Here is a 25,493-nt window from a genome sequence, read left to right as displayed (position 1 = left end):
TTCACATGGTATTACAAGATTGCCTCCAAACCATACACCAATTGAAAGGGTGTGAATCCAATTGCATTTCTCGCTGAGGTTAGATATGCCCACAAGGCAGAGTACAAGATTAAATGCTAGTTTCATTTATGAACCCCAATCATTATTTGAAGAATTCATTTTAGGACTTTTTTGATAGCCTTAACTTGTCCATTAGCTTGCAGGTAATACGAAGTAGAACTATCATGCGAAATTCCTAGCTTGGCAGTTAACTCGCACATCATATGATTGCAAAAATGTGACCCATGATCTGTAACTATAGCCTGCAGTACACCGAACCGGGCAAACATGTGGTTGAAAAAGAAAAGTGTAGTTGTTTCACCACTATTGTTTAATGTTGGCATCGCCTTGACCCATTTGGTAAAATAGTCAACAGTGACTATAATGTACCCATGCCCCCTGGATGAGGTGGGGTTACATGTCATGAATTCAATGCCCCATTTGGCGAATGGTCCAACAACGACGACAAGATGCAATGGTGTAGGTGGTATTCTAGCTTTACAGTCATAGATCTAGCATGTGTGACAATTTCTTATAGAAATTATGCAATCTCTGAATATACTAGGCCAGAAGTAATTGACACAGAGAATTCTCCACGTGGTAGCATAACCAAATAAGTGTCCACCACAAGCACGTGAATGGCAATCATTCAAGACCTTCTCGAATTCCTCATGAGTGAGACACCTTCATTAAATCGTATCAATACCACGATGGTAAAGAGTGTCGCCAATGATCAGATAATATTTGGCTTGGTATGGGATACGTCATTGTTGCAAGCAAGAGGTATATGGCCGAAAAGTTTGGGTCTAGAGATAAATCAATATATCTCCATACCATGCATCAGATGACGAAATCAGGAGCAGAGACTCATCTAGAATTAATGGTTTTGATGTTGAATCAATGATATCTAAGGGAAGATCACAAAGTAGCTCAGGGAAAATGAGAGATTTCTTTGATTTCGACTTGATGAATTCTAGATCAAACTCCTGAAGAATGATGATACATTTTGATTATTTGCCCCCCAGCAATTTACGTGATAAAATATATTTCATAGGGTTGCAACTCGAAATGACAGTGGTCTTGTGGAGCAGGATATAGTGATGAAATCTCTGTACAGCTTGAATAGTTACCAAAGCTAGTTTCTCGACATAAAAGTACTTACTTTCTATATCATTGAGATTGGGGCTCAAATAATATATTGGATGTTCAATCCCATATTCCTCTTGGACTAAAACCGTTCCGATGGTTGTATCTGCAGTGGCAAGATACAAGAAGTAGTCATTTTGATAATTCGGGGAATACATTAATGAGGCTCTAATCAAGGTATCTTTAAGAGCATCAAAGGAAGCTTGTGCAACCTGATCCGAATGGGAGGGTATCCCCTTTTTCAATAAATAAGTAAATCCTTTAGCCAATCCAACATATTTGGGAATGAACCTCCTCAGAAAGTTAGCCTTCTCTTGGAGTCTCTGTAACTGTAGTAGATTAGAAGGTGGAGGCAAATCAAGGAGTTCCTGAACCTTAAGTGGATCGAGTCGAATTCCCTCCTTAGACACTACGAAACCAAGAAAAAAACTAGAACCAACACAAAACACACATTTGTGTGGATTGAGTCTATGTTGTAGTGTCGACACTGTAAAAATATAGATCTCAAATGTTGTGGGTGATCAGATTGATTTCGTGAATGAGCACGTAAATCGTCAAGGTAAGGTTGAACAATATGTTTGATGTCATGGAAGGCATAATTCATTGCCCTCTGAAATGTGGCCCCTACATTATTCAAACCAAATGGGATTTTTCGATAATCGAATGTGCCCCATGGACAAATAAAAGAAGTTTTAGATTGGTCCTGTGGGCAGATATTGATTTGTTTGTATTCGGAAAAGTCATCCATAAATGAGAATATTTCGCATACGGCACATTCATCAATAGTCTGGTTGATAAAGGGAGTAGGATAATTGTATTTTAGATAAGCCTGATTAACATCCCTATAATCGTAGCACACTCGTATTGTCCCTTGTTTCTTCATGACAGGAACAATATTAGAAACATGGTCAGTAAGGGGAACAGGGTAAATGAAACCAGAATGTAAAAGGTTTTCAACTTTTCCCTTAATGGTAGCAACCTTCTTTGGATGAACAGGTTGCAGGGCACTATCATACTAGTTTGACATCCGGATACATTTTGATTTCATGTTCAACTATACTAAAGTCAATGCCTGGCATATCCTCGTATGACAATGAAAATATATCTCGAAATTCATGAAAGAGAGAACGGTAAATATCAAGTTCTGATGGTGAACAAGATTTGCCAACATGAATGTTTTCTACAACATTAGGTTTAGTCAAAATATTTATAGAAATGGTTTCTTCAATATTTGACAAATTTCGATCAGAATCTACTGTATATATGAAAAAGGAATTCAAAAGGAAATCAACAATTGAAGGATGATTAAGTTCGTTTGAATAATCTTCAATGTAATCTAGAAGATGGGAACAATGATGATAATCTTCCCATGGTTCTCCTACCATCATCATTGATTGGACGATTCCTTCATCAATAGAAAATATATGTGAAAAAGGATCGGAAGAAGTACCAAATTCTAATGAACAATCTACCCATATAATTGACAAAAATGGATTTGGGTTTTCCGCGCAAGCCAGAAAGATTGATTGCTATGCTAGCTCAATAGGGCTTAGTGGCATGATTTCAGTACTACTATCATATTCAAAACTATTGGTAATCTTCCTTAAGTCAGATGAAGTGGAAGATATCATGTTGCAAGTATCAACGTTTTCCACTTCCGCCAAATTTGATGGTGGTGGTAGTGAAAAAGTATCCATTAGGGAAGAGTCTTTAAAGAGACCTACACCAAAGTTTTGGAGAGATAGCAGGGGTTCGTGTACCAATGAAATGATTCTAGTAACTTGTGAACTAGAGGCGAAGAAGGTGAGTTGGTCGATAACTGTGATTCCTCCTGTATGAGGAAATGCAATCATAGGAAAGTATGTTGAAACCACAACAACCATGGCATAAACGCACAGTCTTCCTAGAAAAATGTTGTAGTCAAGGGGTCTGTCAACTACCTTAACTTCAACCGTTACCTTTTTGCCCCCTAGTTCAATTTGTATATTACTCAATATTCCACAAGGTGTATATGTGCGATTGTCAAAAGCATTTAATGTTGTTGGTGAATGTGACAAAGGAGGTGAACCAAGTGTTTTCCAGCAACTCATAGACATTATACAAGTAGATGACCCCTTTTCAATAATAGTTTGATGAACAAGTTTATTGAGAGAATTTACTTTAATCAGAAATGCTAATTGTGCTGGTAATTGTGGCATATAACCCGCATGGTTGAAAACCACAAGATTGGAATTAGTTGGATCTATTCCACCAATTGCTGACAACAAAGCCTGCTTTTGGGAGGGACAGTTTTGAAGTACCTCGAGTGTAGACATAGTAGAAGGTGACTGAGCCAAATCTTCTACTATATTATAATTCTGTGCAGCTCGAGCTCAAGGGTTAAATGTCGATTTGTGTACAACTCCCTTAGGCAGTTTTATTATTAACTCTGGTGCAATAGGTGGTGGAATAGGATCATTCAAAGTTGTAGTCGAAGGGTTAGGTTGATCAGCCTGATTATTCGATGACGATGGTTGATTTCCATAATATTTACTTTGTGTTGACACCAAAACATCATCTTTCTACTTAGAGGCAGATAGCATAAGCACTTGGGAAGTGGAAGCTTGGTTTGTAGCAACCATATTTGTCTCCGGTTTCATAAAAGGATCAGTCAATACTGCAGATGTATTAGAAGTCTTTAGAAGCTTTGAGACTTCCGAGCGGTGCGGACAATCTCCTGTAATATGCTCATTGTTATAGGTAAAACATGGGTAACAAGGTTTCCTAGCCGAAGAAGAGGAATCAGATGATTTCTCTTGAGGGGAGTTATTTTGTTTCTTCTTGTTTTTCCCCTTTTTCTTACCTCTTGGTTGCTTTTCATTATTTCCCTTTTCAAATGACATGACATTTATTTCAGAAGTAAGAGTGTTATCAGGTGCATTTGTAGTTTGATTGGTAATGGCGAGTGTTTGAACAGATGGTCTACCTGCCATTTGTGTGCTCGAAGAACCAATCACGTCGTCGCTAGCATGAGAGTCCTTACTCGATGGTGGAGGAGGAATAGTGAACGCTGGCCGAGGTGCATTCAGGATCTTGTCATAGAGCGTGCCAGACTGTGTATAAATCAAGTCCAAATAATGGGCACGAGAAATTACTTTCTCTTCTATGACAACTCCACCTTTCACTGCATCCTCAGTGATAAATGGCAACAAAGATTTTATAAACCACTCAACCAGAAGTTGATTAGGGACAAAAGTTTTAACCATTCGATGACAATGATGACACTCATGAATATGATCAGATATATGAGTAGCAGTAGCCTGTTTAAAGTTGGTTAATAGTTTCGTTCCAGTCTCATATCATATGGGTAACTGGAAGTGGGTTAAAAACGTGGTAGCTAACGTAGTAAAGTTATCAAAAAAAACTTGGGCTAACTCGATGTACCATTTCGTAGCCGGACCAGTAAGCGTTCTCTAGAAAAGACGAAGTCTAAAATAATCATCATTCAAGGATTTTGATGAACACCATAAATGAAAATACATGACATGGTTGGACGAATCTTCTCCAAGATTTCCATTGAATTTTGGAATATCGGAAGGTAACTTATGAGGAATCGCCGACCACCAAGGTGCGTAAAGAATTGGGTCATTGGTGAGCTAGTTTAGATCTGGTAACTCAAGTGTCGCAATGAAAGATAACTATCTATTGAGCTCCAGTTTGAGCATATCCAGAGTAAGTTGGAATTGCCTGGGCAATGGGCCTTTGCATACCAGCAAAAGGCATCTGCTGCTTGTAACCTTGATATGGGTAAGTTTGTTGAGCAAATCAGGCGTAAGGTTGTTGTTATTTTGCACTAGGGTAAATTTGTTGTTGTCCAAACCCAACATAGGCTTGTTGAGTAGGGCCTGGATAAACTTGTTGCTAACTAAACCCAGCATGAGCTTGTTGGCCAAGTCCATGTTGAGGTTGGTATTGTTGGAATTGTTGTTGTTGATATTGGGTTGCCAAGGCTGTTGAAGCAACTGTTGTTGTTGTTGGTACAATGGTTATTGATTTAACAGTTGTTGTTTCCCACCAATATAAGGTCGACCAGGTTGTGAATACACTAAACCAGTGTGAGTCTGAGTCATTCCAGTAAAAGGTAAACTGCCTAAAGTTGTTGGACTCTAGACACAAGTGGTTGTTGTAAAACTACCTGAGAAGGTTGGATCTGTATACCTTAAACTTGGGGGTCTGAGGTTGAAGGGTCAGCTTGCACAGGTTGCGATACAACAATATGGGCTTGTGATTGCGGCATAGTTGCAACAACAGGTGTCGTAGGTATGGATGAGACAGATTGCATAGGTTGTAATGGATATACAAGCCTAGGTTGAACGGGCGTGGTTGGCTACCACTGACAGACGGTCATTCCAGGCTGACCTAAAGATGATGACATACCAACATATGGTTGCCCCCCAGATTATGGAGGGTAAGGAGAATATTCATATTTTCTCCATATGGGGGTAGTTCAGTGTTAAGCAGATACATAGGACGGTTACCAGATGATCCATCTTGATGCGAACTTGATGGGTCTAGTTGTTCAGTACCCATAAATGAGGAACCAGATAAGATTCCAGTAGAGGACATTGGTGAAGACCAAGGGCTAAAAGCAACACCTGAGTGGGTTCCTGATAAAGATTGATAACCCGATGGGATGGACGAAACACCATACAAGTGTGACACAGGTGTGGTAGTAAACATCTAAGAGGTTACAACAGAAGATTATGTCGTACCTGTAACAGATGGTATGGTCTGGGATGTTGACTCTGCCATAGTCAAATGTCCAAATAAGTTTTGTAACGAATCAACAGATGTCTGAAAGTAATCAAGATCAGAAGGAGCAATGAAATGAGGATTATAAGGATATAGATGCAGTCCAGTTCCAAAATGGAATGGAGTTTTGGGTGATTCTACCTAAAGTTCCTCTTCTATTGAAATCAAACCAGGTGGAAGAATTTCACCATCTAGTCTGTAATAGATTTCTGGTTGTTGCTAAGGTAAAGAGGAGGTCTCGATAGTTATGGATGTATGAGGATCTACGATTCTACTAGTCTATCTTCTTTCGGTAAGGTAACAACTTCTAATTGTTCCACCTTAATATCCAAATGTTTTGGTAAAAGAACAAGTTTAGGTTGGACTTCGTGAACAATTTCTGGTTCAGAAGTAACTTCTGATTGAACAGTCATGGGTTCAAGATCCAGTTCTAGTTGAACAAATTCAAGTTCAGAAGTAATTCCTTATTGACCAACTTCAGATTGAGAATCAACTTGTTGTTAAACAACTTGGGTTACTGTTTCACTAGACCAGTTGTAGTTTCCTCAGGTAATTGTGGAGATTCCACTTCAGTAATAGATGTACCAGTAACTGTAGGAGTAACTAGGGTCACAATGCTTACCGTTATAGGTGTTTCTGTTAATTCAGATGAAGAACCAGATGCTTGTGAAGTACTAGATCCAGTCAAATAATACTACTTTGACTGAATAGGTGTAGCTTCAGGTAGTAAAGGGGGTTTACTCGCTGCTCTCCGCAAACGACGGGGTAAGGGTTGATTTTCATCCACGATTTCTGATTGATTTTATTACAAAAAGAAATAAATAAAAAGGGGTAAGCTAGGCAAAAGTTTTACCAAGAAACTATGAACTGCATAATACCTCCTAGCGAACCAAGAAGTATGGGCAGGCAATCTCCCTGAATGTTGTGCGTTGGGCGCGGAATCCCCCAAGGGTAGTTTTGTGGCTAAGAGCCCATATTTTGGTCCAATTTTGTTCCAATTTAAAGACTCCACATTTTGTGGGCATAGAGCGCGTAGCTGTTAAAGATTCTTAGGGTTTTCACCCCTTATTTTGATAATGTAATGTCAATTGTAGAATATCTACCCATGGTCCACGGACCATGGGATTGTATAAATAGAGCTAAGCTCTAAGTAGTTAAAAGCATAGAGAATTAAATGAATAATGAATATGTATGCGAGATAGCTCTGAAGTGTAAGTCTAAGTTTTGGGTCGTAGCATAGTAGAGGCTCTGCAACTGAGTGCGTAGAGGCCTAGAAGTCCACAGCTCAGTGCGCAGACCCTTGCAGTTGAGTCTGCAGGGCGAGTCGAGTCTGTAATCATTTGGAAGTATTAATAAAGAGAATTTTTCTATCATTTCAGCATCTTTAGTTCCTGTTTATGCATCTGTTATACTGGGTATGAATTTCACTTCTAATGCTTATATGATGCGCGAATGTGTATAATTGTATTGGTTAAGTGGATGCAAGTAAGAACATCTGTTTACGCGAAGCTAACTAAGATCTGTTAACAAGATAAGTAAGATACTTAGCCTAGTTTAGGAGATATTGTAGTTCGCTGCCCTAGCAGTGCGAAAGGACTTCAGCCCCTGGTTAGGACTCTGCGAAAGCCGATTGTAACACTTCACGAAGGTACTAAAGGGTGGAGCAGAGAGCGAAGCAACCTGCACGAAGGTAGGTATAGTTGGAATAAACCGACATCACAACCATCTCCAGGGTGCGGAAACTTGGTTCCAGCATCCCCCCATATTGCTTTGGGTGAGACTTCAATCCACACTCCGTGAGATGATGTCGAAAGAGCCAGTAGTGTAGGGATTTGTTTGGCTAACTAACGTTGAACCTGGGTCAGGCCCCCTCAAGCTAACAAATGCCTCCATTGTCAGGACCGGAATCTGCATCAAGATGTTTGATGTCATATCATTAGAATGCAACTAAGAAATAAATTGGAGGTTGGTTGGACAGAAGGATTCATAAGTTCGCAACACAAGAAAATAGAAACCTGCGATTGTCAAAAGAACAGTGGTTAGACAGTTAATTGTACATGAAGATCAATGAAATATTTTTCACGTCCTTCCCTACTGAGGTATACGAGTGGATCGTGAAACTAACAGATAGCCAAGGAAGGTGGAAACTTGACGGTCCTATTATGTGGACCCCGAGCTAGTGCAAAGGTTGGAAGCATTGGAAGATAAGATCGTGTGTGCCATCAATCATTGGCTCAATCAAATTATAGGAGGATTTGTTACTGAGTTCACGGTTGACACCTCAGTCAGCTATAGTGAGGCAGAGCGACGTTTTTTCAAAGGACTGCGAGGTAAGTACATAAAGTCTTTGAATACTTGGATTAAAATGCTATTGTGCAAAAAGCGGGTTATGCAACTACCTTGATATTCAGGGCTATGGGAAGCGGAAAGGTTTACAGGAATGAAGGAAATAAGGGTCCAAAAAATAACCCCTTAATTTCACCTCCATGAGGGGACGAGGAAGAGATTGCGAAGGCCTCTCCGCGAAGTGCTATTCAACTAATAAGACAAGGATTTCCGCAAATACCACCCCCACCCACACCACCACCAGCTTCACCTCCGTCACCTCCAACTTCACTTGTACCACCTCCACCACCACCGTGATTCAGTATGGCGAACACAGTGAAGTTACCTTTGTTCAAAGGCTTGGGAAATGAGGACTCAGACCAATTCTGGTTTGTAGTGAAGGCTTTATGATAATCTCAAGGTGTTACAGATGATCATATAAAGAAAGAAACACTGGTTAGCACCCTATAGGATCGCGCGCTAAATTGATATATTAAATACTCCAATGATAACCTGAATGCGAGAGTAGTGGACATCGAAGCAAAACTAAATAGGGAATTTAGAAGGGCTAAATATGAAGCGCAATGAATTATTGGATTCAAAGAAATCACGATGCTACCAGGCGAGATGCCTTGGGAACTAGATTAGAGGCTGAAATGTATGATTCACGAAGTAAACATGAATCTGACAGATGGACAGCATCACGAGTGGTTTGTAGCCTCACTACTACCACACTTAAGGAGTACGTTGTCGTAGAAAAAGATAACAACTTAGGAAGAATCCTTGGAGATTGCCATGAGACTACACGAGACCTTGATGCAAGATCCTAATATAGGAGTTCAGCAGATCCACGTGCAACTAAAGAACCCGTGTCTTGAGATGCAAAGTCTGAAGCAGGACATGACAGTTCAACCAGAAGTGCGCAAAGAAGTATGGTGTGTGAAATGCAAGAGTCAGGGTCATGGCAAAGACCACTACTCGGTCTTTACAAATTACCTTGCAAGAGGAGGAACGATGTCTTTAAGGCCGGAAGCTCAAGCACAACCTAGCATAGCGCCTTCTTTGTGGTGTGCGATCTATCAAATAGCTAGAAAACATGCCACGGATAATTGCCACTTGTTACAAAAGTATACACAAACTCCGCAACAATTGTTCTGCAAATTTTGTAGGTTGGTGGGACATGATGAGCATACTTGTAGGAGCTATGAATTGATGATGGATAGGACTCCCACCTACAGGGTTCAGGCTTAAACGCGACCCTTTGACCAGAATGCAGGGATGGTGTGGACAAGATTTCAGGGGCACAGACGAGGCCGAGGCGGAGGAGGACCGGGTAGAGGTCACTGACAGTTGATTTACTACAATCATGAAGGGCCAAGACACTATGCCCGCGATTGCACTAATCCAACGTGCTTGTCGTGTAAGTATTGCACGTTGTTTGATCATGAAATGGAAGATTGTCCTACACTGGTATCTAGGATACGTGACAAAGGGGCGCTACCACCTTCCCCGACTTAGAACTTGCAGATGATGAGGTCTGAGCCAGGTGAGGAAGATCCAAACATAAATATAGTGCTTTGAAGTGGAATCGCGACAGGAGAGGACAAGAGGAAACAACCGGAAAATAGTACTTGGGTTCACAAAGCCCTGACGAAATAAGCTAAGTTTGATTTGGAGCGTGCTCACGAAGCATTCATGGAAGCTAAGAAGAGCTTCGCTAAGGCCTCACTTCAGGAAGTAAAGATATACCAGAACTAGAGATGGACCCCTCTATGCTCACGAATTTCCTGGAAACCTATATGAAGTTACTGCATGACAGTAAGGTTGTGAAAGGGTTATAGGAACTCATCAACAGATGCACTGGGACTATGCTAGGAGAACCGTGCGTAATCTGGAAGATCAGAAAACATAAAACAAGGATGGGGCGTGAAATGAGACTCACCGCGTAGATCAGAGAATACAAGATGGATCAAGTCATTCTAGATTTGGTATCAGATGTGAATGTTCTACTGAAATAGACATGGGAGTGAATGGGGAGACCTTCACTGCAATGGTCTCCAATTCAGCTGAGAATGGCTAATTAGAATAAAATAATACCCATGGGGAAATTGTAGGGAGTAACCGTGGATATTGAGGTAGCAAGCACGCTGGAAGATTCTGAAGTAATAGAGATTGTTGATGATAGCAATCCCTACCCTGCGCTCCTGGGAAATGACTGGGCCACTGATATGAATGGGGTAATCAATATGAAGAAGTGAAATATCATCTTTGAGACAAAATCATTACGTGTAATAATACCCCTGGATCCTGTTGAAGGATCGCGCTATACAGAACCAGTCTGCGACTATGAGAGTGAAGATGACTTGGATTTCATCTAAAAGATAACAACACAAGACCAAGACTGGGTGAATCCCACCATGGATGGGTGAATTACATGGGAGCGCAAGAGTTCCTGCACTTCGGATTCCAACGAAGAAGTAGAACGATTGCAGAATCGGTTACATGAGGTAACTACACTGAATTGCAAAATCATGACCCGATCGCTGCGTTGCGTGTCGATAGAAGAAAGAAATATACCTACTTATGATGGTCTGAATGAGGTAGATACCTTCTTGGATGCATTTGAAAAGGAGGTGCCAGAAAATCAACGCTTGCAAGCCTTAGACTGGGTACTTCATGCTACGCCTACGAGATGGTGGGGTACACACAAAGGAAGCTTTGATGATTGGCGCGAATGTAGGAGAATGATGCGAGTACGATTTGGGAAGCATAAGACACAACTAATAGATAATTATGATGGACAAAATGATCCATGCACATGGATGCAGGACTATGATGAAAAGCCCCAACCTAAGCAGATGCATATGTACTCCACGCTAAAGTACTTGGTCAATAAGCCTGTGTTGGGGAGGCGAATTTGCAGATGGCTCCTATTTTTCCAAGAATACGATTTTAAAGTTGTTGTGAAGCCTGGATGATTGAACGCGGGACTAGATCACCTATTGCACATCGAGACAGGGGAGGAACCTACTAGTTTGGAGTAAGGATTACCTTACGCGCAACTCTTTGCTATGTGCGTAGTAGATGGACATTTTGAAGATATAATACACTTTCTAACAACCGGAACTACATCGTAAGGATACTTTGTCCAAAAAAAGAAGGAATTAGTGGTGCACGCAGCAGACTTCTTTGTCACTGTTGGGCATCTATACAAGATGGGGAATGATGAAATACTCTAAAGGTATGTACCTCAGTTTGAACAAAGCAGCATCCTCGTGGACGCTCATGGGGGAACCGCGGGAGGAAATTATGTAGGAAGAGTAATTGTGCAGAAGATTCTACGCGTCGGGTTGTGGTGGCCAGCCCTTCATCAGGATTCAAAATCATATTGCAAGGCGTGTGATGTATGTCAAAGAACAGGCAAGCCATCGCAAAGGAATGAAATTCCTTTAAATCCACAAATGACATTTCAACCTTTCGAAAAGTGGGCAATAGATTTTATAGGACCTATTAAACCTCAAGGAAAGACAGGCGTGAGGTATATTATCACTGCAATGGAGTATTTAACTCGTTGGGTAGAAGCGCAGCTGGTGAAGGATTGCATAGGCGCAACTACCACAAAGTTTCTATTTGAACATGTATTGACATGATTTGGATGCTGTTATAGACATTTTTGTGCCTTACAGCATTGAGCATGAAATGTCCATAATCAAGGGATCCAAAGTCCCTAAACATGTTGTTCCTACCCCTAGAGGAACAAGGCCAACAAACCACATCAATTCACAGAAGTTCTCCACCTGAAACCACTCAAAAACAAGTCAATTCAGGATCATGTCAACTACTCCACTGAGCATCTACACTGAATGTCAACAGCTCCACTGTCTACCTGCGTTGAATGTCAACTCCAACAAAGGCTACCTGCGCTGAGCGAGTTTGGACAAGTGGCAGGCTCATTCCTCAATGTATCAATGCCCAGGAAGCTTCCAAAATGACACTTGCCTCAGGGAATTCGACTGGTGATGAGTAAGAGGTTCCAAATATCCAAGTGGAAGCAAGAACCTCCAAGTGGACTCAAGAACTGATAGAGGGAGAGGACACTAGTCAGATCTCAAGCTAACTCATCCTCTCTCCAAAATAACTATATATAGATCTCTCCTCCATGAGATCTAGGAGGGGAATTTGGTTATTGCAAAGAATTGTTGTTGGTTTGAGATTGGATCATTGGGTGCTTAATGCTTTGAAGGGAGCTGAAGAAGGAATTCCATTCTGCTGGGAAGGAGATGCTGGATTGGAGCCCTATGGGTTGTATCTCTTCCTGAACCTTGTTATCAATCAATAAAGCTATCTTGGTTCTTTCCTATATGCTGGTATATTTTATATGATTGCATTAGTGTATTTGATTTACTTCTAATCCTAAATCATTTATGAATATGAATATTTGCCTTTGTGTTGTGTTCTTCTCTTGTCGCAAGTAGCTGTTCTCTTGTCACAGGTAGTTGTTCTCTTGTGATCTCGTGGGAATCAAGTAGCTGTTCTCTTGAGCAAGCGAGGAGGCAAGTAGTTGTGAACACCCAAAGAGAAGAGGATATAGATCGAGGGACAAACGGAAGACAACGGTAATTATATCGATCTCCCCTCTTTCACATTTCATAAAGGAAGAAATCATAATAGCTATATCTGTTTGTTGCTAAGGCGCTGTCACACCTTAGGTGGATAGGATCGTCCTGCATAGGCATTTTTCCCCACAACAAATTGGCGACTCCACTGGGGAGAATTGTTTTAGTCATTTTATTTGTGTTTACATCATTGTTTGTTTCATAGACTCAACAACAACAATCGAACTGCTTCTGCAAAGTAGACTGTTGCTGCCTTGATCCTTCACTGGGTTTTTGTCTATGATCTAAAAAATGGACTCACAAATGACTTGATGATCCTTTGTGATAGTCTTTAGTACCCTCTCAAAGCATCCCTCTGTTTATACCTTGCTTGTGTTTCTGATTTGGCCTGAAACAGTTGATTTTTGAGCATTTTATGACCCAGAACCCAAGAGAAACGAGAGTTTCTCCTTCAACGCAGACACTGTGAAGGCAGTCTGCATTTCAACGCAAGTCCCGTGAAGGCTACCTGCACTAAATGTCAAACTCACAGTGTTGAGCTTGCGCTGAACCAGTTTGGCCTTGTGTAGCTGGGGTTCTTTGCTGTCTTTTTCCCTGTTTTGATCTCTGTTTTTGCAGCCTTTAACCAGCATAGGTACCAGTCTGATAACCCCTTTTCTTTGCTTGAATTCCGCCTCCTTTTGTACAAAAAGACTGTAAGTGTTTTTATGTGTTTGTGGCGTCATTTACAATTTTCCTTTGCATGAGCGAAATAATCATCCTGTAGCCCTTGATTCAGATCTGATTGATTGTGATCTTAGGAGAGAGTTCATTGGCTGTTTACAGTTGATTATACATGTGCTTTTGCTTATTGGTTTGAGTTTGTCTCTTTTAAGTGTTGAAACAAGTATTCATTTTGAAAATCGCAAAGTGATTGTAATCTCTTCTACCCTTGTTGATTTTGAAAAAAGTAAACTTGTTTATATCTGTCATTTAAAAGCAAATTCAAAGTTGTACAAAAAGCTTTCTTTGTAGGCATTTATTACTAAGAAAGCAGAAAACAAACACCTGCATTGTGCATTTGCATTTTGATAAGTTTGCATGATTGATTTAGGAAAGAGTGCATTAGAGTGTGTTGATTGCTCTTTGAGAAAAGATAGTGTATTTCTTTTCCCTTGGTAGCTAGGATTTTCAAAGTTGAAAAGATAATAAAGCTTGCTTATCATCTTAGACTGCATTTAGGAATTGTACCATACATCTCGTGGTGATCCTGAAAGACAAACTTTAAAAAGATCAACTTAAAATAAACTGAATGAACCTAACAACGCTTTGCAACATAACGCACAACATAGAGGTCTAGGCTAGAGACGTGTTCCGGCGTCGTTAAGCCTAGTGACTGTCGATCTCGTGGAAGGTGGGTGATTCCTCCTGAGGGACGATAGCGCTAGTACGGACTGTGCTTCCACGTACCGTCGTGTATATATTGGGAGACCCCTATAGGCATATATCCTTTATCCTTAGGAAGCCGTGTCGGCCGCCCTACTGATCGCAATGCAGTGAACACAACATTCACGAAGATCGACCGCCCGTACCGTAAAAAGTATTCTGCGGTTTTGCGAAAAGTTTGGCACACCCTCTGCCTAGATCTCCAGAGCAGTTTCTTTTGGCCTTTTTCAGACTCTATAACAGAAAAAGTCCATCCGAGCATTTGTCACTTCAGGCTCGTTAAAACATCGAAGGAGACTAGAGTCATCTTTAGCTTTTTCTCGACTCTTTAAAAGTGAAAAAGCAAGTTGTGTCTAAAGCGTCTAATAAAATTCATTCAATTCAGAAACATTTTCCCCTTTTGTATTTTAGTTGATCGAGTAATCCGCAATCGTGGAAGAAAGTCAATTGAAACCCCGTCGTTCGCGGAGGCTTGCGAGTCAACCGTCTTTGTCTCCGGAATCGAAAACAGTACGGACAAAGCGAACTCGTTTAACCGGTTCAAAATCTCCTATCAAAGTTAGAACAAGTGTTCCGACAACATCTGAGATTCCGGTTACTCCAAACATTTCTGGGAACCCTGCCTCTATTGAAGAAGTTCAACAGCCACAGAGGGACAGTAGCACTGATCCTAGTCTGAGAACAAGTACTTGCGTTACTGAACCAGTTCCATCTGTAACCGGTCCAGAGAGTCTTGTTCCTCAAACAACTGTCGCTGTCGAAACAACCCCTTCTTCGGCACCAGAAATTTTTTACGGACCTGACGGTCTTCCTCTTCCACCTGGTTTGATTGCGATAGAGGAAATTGTAGAGGATCCGCAAGCAAGTACTCCAACCCATTTTGGAGTAGGGGTCACTCTTTTTCCTTCTACATCAGAAGTTAGTCCATCACCAGTGGAAGTTCCTGTAGAATCGCTAGGCAATTTATTGGATAGACTTAAAATGTCTGAGCAACCGTCGACATCTAGGACTGTGTCGAATGACACAGCGACGACAGAACTCCCTGCCGCCACTCCGACGATGTTTGCCGGTGTACCATCTGTCCCAACTAGCTCGCAACAGCTAGAAGGAGTCCACCCAGGGACTATTTCGACAGTGTGGTCTGTTCCAGTTTGTTCCTCCGGAATAATATCCGGTAATTCTTATGTTGAAACTAGACAAATTGATCCCTATGGAGGTCAATTTGGGCCATCCAGTCCCCAAGGGCAAACCATACCCTTGAGTTCCGGATTGCTACCGTATGGGGGGCAGTATGCCCTTTCATTACCCCCTCCGGGAGGATATCCATACGGCAGTTCTCAACCGTATTCAGGTTATACTGGAGTTACGACAAGTGGTTGGGTACCTATGCTACCCCAACAACCAAGAGTTGTGTATTCTATGCAACAGTGTGTACCTGTGTCGAACATCCCGACAACGCCAGCTATTGTAACAGTGTCGCAAGTTCAAACGATGCCTGTTGTGTGTCAACCTCAGATTTCTCAGGTTGTAATGCAACAGCCCCTTGACCCTGTGACACAACCACAATCGCCAACTGGCGGGACGACACAGGTCCAAACGGGTACAATTACCCCACATCTTGGTCCGTCGGTTAGTATAGCACAGCAGAACATGGCTTCACAACCGTGGCTGGTGCAATACCAACAACCACAATTCCAGCAGGTGTACCAAGGATCTGAGCAGCAGATCTTTGCGAATAGTGGACAACCGTATATTCAAAACGGTTTAAACCAACCGCTTTACAGTGGTCAAGTCCACCAACCGTATCAATCATACCAACATCAATTACATTATGCTGGTATGCAAAGGCCTACTGCTCAGGCGATTCCATCGTATCCTGGGTACGCCTCGCCTAACCTGAATCAACAGTTACCATTCGTGGCAACTTTAGAATTACCGGATTTACACCGATTAACGAACGATCCGATTGCTTACGCCCCTTGGTGGCCAGCGATTCCTCACAAGCTTCCATCGGACATTCCTAAATTCAATGGAAATCCAGGTGAAGACCCGTCGAATCATGTGATGACTTTTCATCTGTGGTGTTCGTCAAACACCCTGAATGATGATTCGATAAGGCTTCGCCTTTTTCAGAGGACATTGACAGGTCCAGCGGCTAAATGGTATATTGAATTACCTAGAGCCTCTTTCGACAATTTCAGTTCCCTAGCCACGACTTTCTTAACCCATTTTCAATTACCGATAAGGTATGAAACTGGAACAGAAATCTTAACCAATTTCAAGCAGACGACGGCCACACATATATCCGATCATATACATGAGTGGCGTCGTCGTCGCAGAATGGTAAAGACTTACGTTCCCGATCAGCTATTAGCTGAATGGTTTATAAAGTCGTTACTTCCTGCTATAACGGAAGATGTGGCCAAAGGGGGAGTCGTAACAGAGGAGCAGGTTATTGCTCGTGCACAATATCTAGACTTAGTGTATACTCAGTCTGGCACGCTCTACGACAAGATACCTGACGCCCCTAGACCGGAATTTTCAATTCCTCCTCCTCCTAAATCAAATAGTGACTCTCATGCCGGCGATGGTGTGATTGGCACAGCAAACGCAAAGTCGACAAAGGCTTCGTCTAAGAAAGCCCGTAAGACTTCGGATCAAAATGCAAATCAAGAAATTCTTGCTTCGGAAGTAAATGTCGTATCAGCAGATAAAGGCAAAGAACCCAATCAACCAGGAAGCAAGAAGAAGCAAAACAAAGGGAAGAAGAAGAAACAGGGTGAGTCATCCCCTCAAAAAACTTCTTCAAACCCTCCTGGAAATAGGAAATATCCGTGTCAGATATGCGATGAGGAGGATCATCGGACAACAGATTGTCCATTAAGAGCTGAGCTTAAGAAATTCTTTAAGAGTTCTAAAACCTCAGCTGTGTTGACTGATCCGTTTCCAAATCCAGGTCAAAATCTGGTTGATAGTGGAAATGCTTCCCCGTCGCAAGTGCTAATGTTATCGATCTCCAAGCAACAAAATGATGCTTTGATTTCGACAAGGAACAAAGATTACGGGAATCCACCGCTGTCGAACGACAAAGGTAAAGATCAACCAAGTAGTTCGACAACAACTTCGACAGAAGTTGTACCACCCATCATTCCTGAATTAACAATAAAACCGCCGAAGGGAGTAGTACACAAGTCGACATTTAATCCTCGCGCCAAGGCGGCGCAGCATTATAACATAGTGGAAGATTTGGCCCAATCGCCATCCGCTATGTCGACTCTTGAGGTACTACAAAATTGCCCATCCCAAAGGCAGGCTTTGTTATCGGCTATTGGTGGGGTTGATCCTAAGGATTCCAATCTTGTATCCTTTGACCACAAAGGATATGATCCTCAGTTACCAGCTCAACTAGCTTTCCTTATTCAAGTGAAAGCCCTCAACAAAACTGTTCACCGAACAATTATTGATGAGGGGGCATCTACATGTATCATGTCGATGAGTTGCTGGAAAACTCTCGGATCTCCAACCTTGTCGCGATCTTCGACGACACTAAAAGCATTCGACGGAAGGACGTACACCCCGTACGGTATCCTAAATAACTTGAAGGTTGAACTAGGAGGAAAAACAGTGGAAATTGATGTTGAAGTCATCGATGGGAATCTTGACTATAACATCCTACTGGGAAGACCATGGATATATGCCATGGCAGCTGTAGTGTCGACTTATTTTAGGAAGATCGCATTCCCTTTTCAAGGAGGGATTACGGTCGTCGACCAACAGAACTTCCTCCCTAATGGTTCACAAGTTACAGGAAGCATTCCCATGATCCATGGGAGCGACCATTCAATTCAAGATATCGGAGTAGGCCTATTGAAAGACCCCACAATGATGGGAACTTTCGCGCTTCCACCTCCTATTTACATAGGAAATATAGCGTTGGTAGCAACCTGCAACATGATATCTTCCACGAAGGTCGCAGAAGAAAATATCGACATGGATCATGCCATGGTTTTGCCCCCAAGCCCAATAGAAATATTGTAGCAATCAATGTTTCGGGCATGGGAGGCGAACCCAAATCAACGCTCGTCAAGCGTTTGGGTAGATAGGTCTAGAGAATATGGTACCCCATTAGATCCTTGGTCGAAAGTACATGGGACTGACGAAGGAATCTTACAATCAATGTTGATTGAGGGGGCACCATGGAATGATCACCACCATCGTTCCCTTCTTCCAGAATATGAAGAAGATACTCAACATGACCTTTACCACCCTTCAGTTTTTGAATTCCTATCAAATACTGTAAATACGGTGGATTCCGAGCGAAACTTATCCAATATTGAAGAGACTATAGCCATAAATATCTCGACTAAACCAAATGTTGTAGAGAATATTTATGTCGGCAAAGGTTGTTCCCCTTCAGAACTGGAAATATATAACGCTCTTTTTCGCGAATTCAGAGATGTCTTTGCTTGGTCATATGATGAAATGCCAGGCATTGACTCGAGTATTGTTGAACATGAAATTAAAATGTATCCTGATGTCAAACCAGTAAGACAACGGCTTCGGCAGGTGCACCCCAAGAAAGCCGCTGCCATTAAGGCAGAAGTTGAGAAACTTCTCCATGCTGGTTTCATCTACCCGGTTCCTCTAACCGATTGGGTATCGAATATTGTCCCTGTTATGAAGAAACAAGGGACGATTAGAGTGTGTGTCGACTATAGGGATGTAAACCAAGCTTGTCCAAAGGACAACTACCCTACACCCTTCATCGACCAGATAATTGATGAATGCGCCGGATGTGAAATCTTTTCATTTATGGATGGATTTTCCGGGTATAATCAAATAAATATCCGCCCACAGGACCAGTCAAAGACTGCATTTATTTGTCCGTGGGGCACATTCGCTTATCGAAAATTACCCTTTGGTTTAAAGAACGCAGGGGCGACGTTTCAGAGGGCAATGAATTATGCCTTCCATGACATCAAGAACATCGTTCAACCATATCTCGACGACCTTCCGGCTCATTCGCGAAAGCGGACTGATCATCCGCAGCATTTAAGAGCGATATTTCTACGTTGCCGACACTACAAGATAAGACTCAATCCGCACAAATGTGTGTTTTGCGTCGGTTCTGGTCGTTTACTTGGCTTTGTAGTCTCTAAGGATGGGATTCGTCTCGACCCTTGCAAGGTTCAGGCAATCATTAATTTGCCTCCACCTTCAAATTTGCTTCAGATTCAGAAACTCCAAGGGAAAGCAAACTTTCTGAGGAGGTTCATTCCAAATTACGCAGAACTTGCTAAAGGTTATACTCGTCTTTTGAAAAAGGATGTACCTTTTGTCTGGGATCAGGTGGCGCAAGCTTCCTTTGATGCTCTGAAAGATTCTCTAGTAAAAGCATCATTAATGTATGCCCCAGACTATCAAAGAGATTTTAACCTGTATCTGGCTGCAGCGGATACGACCATTGCGATGGTTTTAGTTCAAGAAGTCGATGGAATTGAACATCCTATATATTATTTAAGTAAAAACTTAAATGATACAGAAAGTAAATATTCTTATGTTGAAAAACTAGCGCTTGCAGCTGTTCAAGCGATTCAAAGATTTCGACATTATGTCCTCTTTCGGAAAACTACCATTTTATCAGATTGCAACCCCATGACTTATATACTGTCGCGACAGTTGCTGGGGGGAAAATATTCAAAATGGATAGCGATCCTTCAAGAGTTTGATCTGGAATTTGTAAAATCCAAATCAAAGAAAGCTCTAGTTTTCGCAGAATTATTGTGCGATCTCCCATCGTCGTCCAACGATGAAACATCCGAAGAATCAATCGTGGACGAAAATTTGTTTCTGATATCTACAAGCGATGAGTGGTATGGAGATATCATAATTTATCTCCAAACCCAAAAGTTCAGGCCTAACACCTCTCACTCTGAACAGAAACGTATACGATACCAAGCTAAAGACTACATGATCGTCGGTGATACGCTTTACCGTCGTGGTATCGATACAGTTCTGAGGAGGTGCCTTACCCATGAGGAGGCCGAAAAAGCCCTGAATGAGTGTCATTCAGGCGCGTGTGGGGGGCATCAATCTGGATATGCAACAGCACAAAAAATCTTACGAGCAGGATACTTCTGGCCAACCATGTTCAAAGATTGCATAATCGCAGTCAGAAGTTGCCATGCTTGTCAAATTTTTGATAGCAAAACCAGAAGACCACCCGCACCTTTACAGCCAATAGTTGCTGTTGGGCCTTTCGCCAAATGGGGCATCGATTTCATGCAATGTAACCCCACCTCGACCGGGGGGCATGGGTATATTATAGTCGCCGTTGACTATTTTACCAAATGGGCCGAGGCGATGCCTACATTGGATAACACTGGTGAAACAGCTGCCCTTTTCTTTTTCAATCATGTAGTCGCCAGGTTCGGCGTACCACAGGCTATAGTTACAGATCATGGATCGCATTTTCGCAATCACATGATGGTTGAATTAGCTGCCAAGCTAGGGCTATCTCACGACAGCTCTACCCCGTATTATCCGCAAGCCAACGGACAAGTTGAAGCAATCAACAAGGTCCTGAAGCGTATGTTGCAAAGGATGATCGGGGTTCACAAAAGAAGGTGGCACCTAATCCTGTACTCAGCCTTGTGGGCTTACCGAACATCGGTAAAGAATGCGACTGGGTTCACACCTTTCCAACTGGTGTATGGCCTGGAGGCAGTCTTACCAGTCCAGTGTGAAATTTCGTCTCTTAAACTCGCAATTGATCTCCTCCCCGGAACTTCAGAAGAAGAGGCACGTTTCTTGGAATTAATCCAATTGGATGAAACCCGTCGTGACGCCGCTTTGGCTAACGAAGCCCATAAGAAACGAGTCAAGGCGCAGTTCGACAAAAATGTCAAACCCCGTGTCTTCTCAGAAGGTGACTTGGTCTTGCTTTACGACCAAGAATCCGATAAATTGGGAGCAGGAAAATTTAATTCTTTATGGATGGGCCCCTATATTGTTAAACGAGTGTTAGCAAAAGGAGCCTACGAGTTAATGGATTATGACGGAATTCCACTGGCGCAACCCCGCAATGGGTTGTACCTCAAGCGTTACTATGCCTAAATAGTAACCTGTGTGCTTTTGTTGTATTTTGTTTTCGCTAAAGTGTTTGTTTTGGTCGAGTAATCCACCTTTTTACATTTATTGCAGATGTCAAACCTTTCTGAGACATGTGTGGGATATGCTGACGGAGCGAGTCGTAGTTCGCGGAACCTGTCCTCCGCGGCCTGGGCCATTTTTGATCCAAGCGGCGAGTTAGTGAGTTTCAGAGGTGTGTGTATTGGGCAATCAACGAATAATATCGCTGAGTATAGCGCGTTGATAGAACTCCTCTCTGATGCCATCGCCCATGGTATACGCCGACTAATCGTCAGGCTAGACTCACAACTCGTGATACTACAACTCAATGGTATATATTCTGTCCGCAATCCAGCTATTTATCGAATGTTTCTAAGGGTTAAGATTTTGGAAAGACAGTTTGATTCAATTCAATACCAACATATTTCCAGGAACTTAAACACATTAACCGATTCATTAGCAAACTATGTATTAGATAGACATTTGCGACATTTATAAAAAGAAATGCATCATCAATGCTATGCAAGTGGATCATGTAACTCAACCAGAATAAACCTCGAAAATCAAAATATATATATAAAAGCTGTTTATCGTTTATACATAATGTTCTGTAACCAAGACAAAAATTGGTCGCATGACCCAAAAACTCAAAAGTGCTAGGGGGCACCCTAGCCTAGTGGTGCTCATGATAGCACGTCACGGCCTGTGCAATCATGCGCAAGAGACGAGTCCATCGTCTAGGCACACCAGTAGTATGCCGCTGCAACTGTAAAGGTAACTCATCGATCCGTACATCCGGAATACCGAGAGTAAGGCTCTCAACCTGCTCCTGCACAGCTGTAAGGGTCTCGGCCACGTCAAGGTCGCGAAGAATAACTCTCCCAGCAGGTTCCACTGCTGGGGCAGCGACTGGCGGTCTCGGACGAACTGCTGGACGAACAGGACCAACATCTGCATGCACACAAGAGTTTGATTAAAAGTCTTGACAGAATAAAGCACAGCAACATTATGAATAAAAACAGTAAACAGTGATATGGTCAGAGATTTTACCAATAGCGCCCCACTGTTCGCCATCCGGTAACACCAAATCCGGATCACCTCGGAAATCCATGCCCACATATGGATACTCAGAAAAGACCATCTCCTGGCGCTCGAACCACCTGAAGAAGGTATCAGTGAAAGTAATCTGAGGTTGACCAGCATGCCTAGACATGTGATCGACCCATCTCTGCATGCGTGGCTCGGTCGGAGAAGGCAAGTCGAGTGCAATATACTGAGGCTGCATCAGTGGTATTTTCTCCAAGGCGAAGGCAGTCAAAATAGAACCAAATCCAAAGTTCTTCAGCTTCCCGTCCTTCACCTTGGTCAATTGACTTTTCATCTGAGCAAGTACTGCATCACACCAGTTGAATACTTTCGGTTGGAGACACTCCAAGGCGTGCTGCACATAAGATCTGTTGGCAACATGAAGAGATGCGCTACCGGCCATCCTACCAATAGTATACAGAATGGACCTGAGAGACCTGTCAGTAATCTCACGGATAACAACCTTGCCGTCTCTGCTCGGCTGGGAACCTTCCCTGCAATACTGGCGGACATAGTCTCTCACAGAGTCATTCCCCCGGGCCGAACCTGACAAAGAAATGGGGGCACCCCGCCTTGACAACCCAGTCAAGAAGTAAATGTCTACGATGGTCAAGGGGATGGATTTTCCCCTAATCTGGAATACTTGGTTGATGGGATCCCAAGCATCAAGCATATACTGCAGTAAAGAGATCTGTGCTCTCATGCTAGAGATACGGAAAAACTTCAGCAGGCCACAGTTCCGCAGCGCGTTCACCGTGACAGGGTCATGGAGAGCAATCATATCTTCTTCTTCATGTTCTCGTTCTCGCCATGTAAGGGACATTTTTCTCAAAGATCCCTGCAAAACAAACAAGAGAATGAGTAAGATCCTGGATTTGATGAGAAACTGGCGAAATTTCATCAAAAACTGTGCCAAAAAATCAGTTTTCTAAGCCCAACGCAGGTAGACAGTGTCCCACCTGCGTTGAAGGTCAAGCTGCCTCAAGGCAGCTTGACATTCAACGCAGGTTTCGAGTGGACAACCTGCGTTGATGACAGGGCGCCCTGGCAAAACCCCAGGTGCTCAGAAAGACTGGGAAACAGGCACAGAATGGAAAAATGAAACCATGAAAAGAAAGAGCTAAGGTTTAGCTCCTACCTGGTCCAGACGGTGCCGAGAATCGTCCACAGAATCTCCCGAAATCAGCTGGTGAAAATCAAGGGGGAAGAGGCACCTCCAAAGCTCCAACAAACCAAGTTCAAATGAAATGGTAAAATGAGAGGTAAAAACACTTTTTAATGGCTTTTTACGTAGTTCAAAGCGAAATATTAGGGCTTTTATCTCATGTTATGTATTTCTAACTAAGTTTGATGCAGAAATTGAGAATGCAGTACTATCCTTGAAAAGAGAAAAGCTAGTTATGGTAAAAAATCAAAATTTGACTATATAAACGAGCAGTTTTAGCATAAAGTTCATGCTCGTTAAAAAATAAATGCAAGATACGAGCAGTTTTAGCATAAAGTTCATGCTCGTTAAAAAATAAACGCAAGATCCGAGCAGTTTTAGCACATAGTTCATGCTCATTAAAAAATAAACATAAGTCCGAGCAGTGTTTTTGCGCATTCAAGCTCGTTAAAAAATGAATCTATTCCGGTAAATAACCATTGTGTATGTAACCTTATCTGCCATAAAAGCCTTGGTCGTGTTTGCACCGTCACCTCCACTTTTCATTTGGCCGATCGTTTACCTCCATATGATTGTTTACCCATTTTGAGGAACAGCTGTGAAGAGTGATTTCACCTAGCCATCCTTGTGACGCTGCCGTGATTGGAAAATTCCAACCTGTACCTGGAATCAGCTGCTAACCCTGTTTATCACTCGTTCCTCAAAAGACGAGTCTTCTTTAATCTCTTTTCGACTGACTCGTAAAATATGAAAAGATTGCCGAGTTTTGGCCTTCCAGCTCGTTAAAACGACCGGAAGTGTTATCCCTCCTCTAGATTTTAATATTTTTGGACCTGAGGGATTATTGCACAAAAAGATCGAGCGCTTGTTTTGTTCGGCTCGTTAAAACTATCGAAAACTCATCCCTTCTGTATTGTTTTATACTTTTTCGGACTTAAGGGATTAGATGACGAAAAAGGACTTTTGGAATTAACTTTATGTACCTTTTCAGACTCTCTAAAAATGAAAAGGACCGAGTTATCCTTGTCGTTAGACTCGTTAAAATCACTAAATAGCGACAAACTTGTCTTTAGACGAGAACGAGTTTCACTATCGCTAGGCTCGTTAAAAAATAGCGATGGGCTTGCCCGAAGGGCAGGTTATAGAACAAGCATATGTTATCCTTCTCAAGCTTGACAAAAATAAAGAGGTACTGGTCAGCAATGACTGGGGAAAAATTGGGAGAAAATCAAGAAAACTTTGATGGTAGCAGGTCACTCTTGAACATGACACTTTTCCTCCGTATCACAATCGGGTTGGGTTGTTTCATTCACCGGTCACATCACCATGGTCTCGCCATACCATCCATACTTGGGGTAATGCTACCGATCCATCACATCAGTGTCGCCATATGTTCAAGAGAAGTTGTTCAGAAAGAGTCAACCGGGTCCCATCCACTGCCATACATTATCCTTCATCCATTCATGACCGCCACCCTGAATCATATATCACAGATTGTTTTTCACCTCCATTAAAATCATTAGCTCCGTTCCGTGTCACTGATGTGGGATTCATTAAGGCCCTCCTTTGACGGATCGCTTCTTGTCGACATCAGCTCATTATCCAAGAAGTTGATCTAGGAACAACTCCTTCAGTACTTTGAAGCTTGCATGCCTCAATGGCAAGTTTCTCACTTCCGGCGACAGGTATACATCAATGACCTTCGACTAGAAGATTTTGTGTGGTGTTCGACGCCAAGTCCTTTATTCACACCACGTGAATTGTACTGC

The sequence above is a fragment of the Pinus tabuliformis genome, chromosome 3_2, assembly GCF_031772625.1.
Source record: "Pinus tabuliformis cultivar Carrire ecotype Pingquan chromosome 3_2, CPIR1, whole genome shotgun sequence".
NCBI classification, from domain to species: Eukaryota; Viridiplantae; Streptophyta; class Pinopsida; order Pinales; family Pinaceae; genus Pinus; species Pinus tabuliformis.
This window is presented reverse-complemented; position numbering follows the sequence as displayed.